This window comes from Lactuca serriola, unplaced genomic scaffold, assembly GCF_051521515.1.
Source record: "Lactuca serriola cultivar US96UC23 unplaced genomic scaffold, Lser_US96UC23_V15 Lser_V15_Un209, whole genome shotgun sequence".
Taxonomy (NCBI): domain Eukaryota; kingdom Viridiplantae; phylum Streptophyta; class Magnoliopsida; order Asterales; family Asteraceae; genus Lactuca; species Lactuca serriola.
Genome location: NW_027629766.1, coordinates 10,001 through 12,500, shown reverse-complemented (window position 1 = coordinate 12,500; position 2,500 = coordinate 10,001).

The window sequence follows — 2,500 nt, the reverse complement described above, 5'->3', positions numbered from 1 at the left end:
ATCCTGAATGTCTGACAATGCTTCCCGATAATGCTCGTCCTCCACGTTATCGGTGCTTAACCAATGGCAGCTCTTACGCACCCAACCGCACGTCTAACAAGGATAGACCAGCGTACCGTAGTAGTATCACAAAAAGCAACACATGCCACTTTAACGCCTATCACTTCCCCATCATCGGCACATTATCAAATGCTGGCTAGCACCAGAAGCACGTCGAACAAGATTAGCAAGCACACATCGTCATCGTATTGCCACACAGACAGCTCATCCCACATTTCCAAGGCTAGACCACAACCCTGGACTGTTGTCGCAGCGACCTGACGAGGCATCCCCACACCCCGCCAAGGCCCCCACTCGGAGGGGTATTATCTAAGCAACTCGGAACTAAGCAACCGTCACCCATGATCGCGCTGAAAGGCCATCTGGCGCGTTCACCCCTTGCCGTGCTCACTCACGGCTCCCCCCCTATATATACATATTGCACAAAGAGCTTGGTGACAGGAACAGACATGGATTTCCCTGATTATGCATAATTTTTAATATGCGCACGGCGTCGAGGAAAATCAAGGCAACGGGGCTAGTTTGTGCGCACGGCGTCGAGGAAAATCAAGGCAACGGGGCTAGTTCATGCGCACGGCGTCGAGGAAAATCAAGGCAACGGGGCTATTTCTCAGGCCATCGTTCGAGAAATCAAGGCAGCGTGTTGGGGGTGTTGGCCTCTTTCATGGGTCGTGGGGCTTGGCTTGGCTTGCCTTGTTGGTGCTCGATACAGCCTCATGACTCTGAGCTGCCCATCGCCCAAGTCGGGCACCCATGCGAATGAGACCCCATGGTACCCCCTATATATACATATTGCACAAAGAGCTTGGTGACAGGAACGGACATGGATTTCCCTGATGATGCATAATTTTTGGACACGCACGACGTCGGGGCGAGGGGACACGCGAGTGGGGCGTCTATGGGGGCGTTGATGGCCTCGTTTTCGTGAAGACCGGGCGCCTTGGCCATGGCCTCGAGCGTGCCAGCCTCGACAGCTCTGGGCGCTGAACACCCCCCAGGGCGCCGATGGGGAGCAGTCCCCTGGTACCCCCTATATATACATATTGCACAAAGAGCTTGGTGACAGGAACAGACATTGATTTGCCCAGGGATGCATAATTTTGCGAAATCGTCCATAACTCGCTCGAATTAATTCGGATTCACACGAAATTTTGTAGGGATGCTTTTTATTATAAATGAAAGGCGTTGAAATAAAAAAATGTCATGTTTGGGGCATAAATGTCCGTGACCTATCCCTGGCCATGCCTTGAAGCGTTCGGTTCCCTACTTGTTGATATGCAGCTCAAATGAAGTTGGAATGTCATTGAAACTTTGCGTGGGTCATTGTGAACATAGACCTTGAAATGGAAATATATCGTGTTCGGGTTTTTGTCTCTGTCGCCTACTGATAGGCAGGCAGATAAGGCTTCTAGCTATTCATTAGTCGCTTGGATGAACCCGAAAGAGCACGAGCAGTTCGCCTGGTGACTATGTAGTAAGTAGGAACTACAACACTTAAACGGATTCGGTTACAACACTTTGCTCCCTTCATCGTTTGACTTGCTTAGAAATCTGCTCATGGTTTGTCAAGGCCCCTTGTTCCTTAGAACGATGAGGATGGGATTGGTTCGTTCAAGGGCATGTGTGTGGCAAGATGCCTCGTTTTCATGGTCGTTCATGAGTGTTTGTGTAGGAAGTAGACTTGTTCCCTTGGTCGTTCATGGGGCTGTGTGTGGGAGCAAGCCTTGTTCACTTGGTCGTTCATGGGTGTCTGTTTGGGAAGAAGTCTTGTTCCCTTGGCCGTTCATGGGGCTGTGTGTGGGAACTACCCATGTTCCCTTGGTCGTTCATGGATGGCCATGTGTGTGGCAAGGGGCCTAGCTTCCTTGGTCGTTCATGGCCATGTGTGTGGCAAGGGGCCTCGTTCCATTGGTCGTTCATGGATGGGCATGTGTGTGGCAAGGGGCCTCGTTCCCTTGGTCGTTCATGGGCATGCTGTGTGGCAAGGTGCCTCGTTCCCTTGGTCGTTCATGGATGGGCATGTGTGTGGCAAGGTGCCTCGTTCCCTTGGTCGTTCATGGGCATGTGTGTGGCAAGGTGCCTCGTTCCCTTGGTCGTTCATGGATGGGCATGTGTGTGGCAAGGTGCCTCGTTCCCTTGGTCGTTCATGGGCATGTGTGTGGCAAGGTGCCTCGTTCCCTTGGTCGTTCATGGGCGTGCTGTGTGGCAAGATGCCTTGTTCCCATAGGTATCCTGACTGTGTGGCTTGCCATGACCCTAGCCTTGCCAGCCTCACATGCATTCTTCCCTTGGTCGTTCATGGATGGGCATGTGTGTGGCAAGGTGCCTTGTTCCCTTGGTCGTTCATGGGCATGTGTGTGGCAAGGTGCCTCGTTCCCTTGGTCGTTCATGGATGGGCATGTGTGTGGCAAGATGCCTTGTTCCCATAGGTATCCTGACT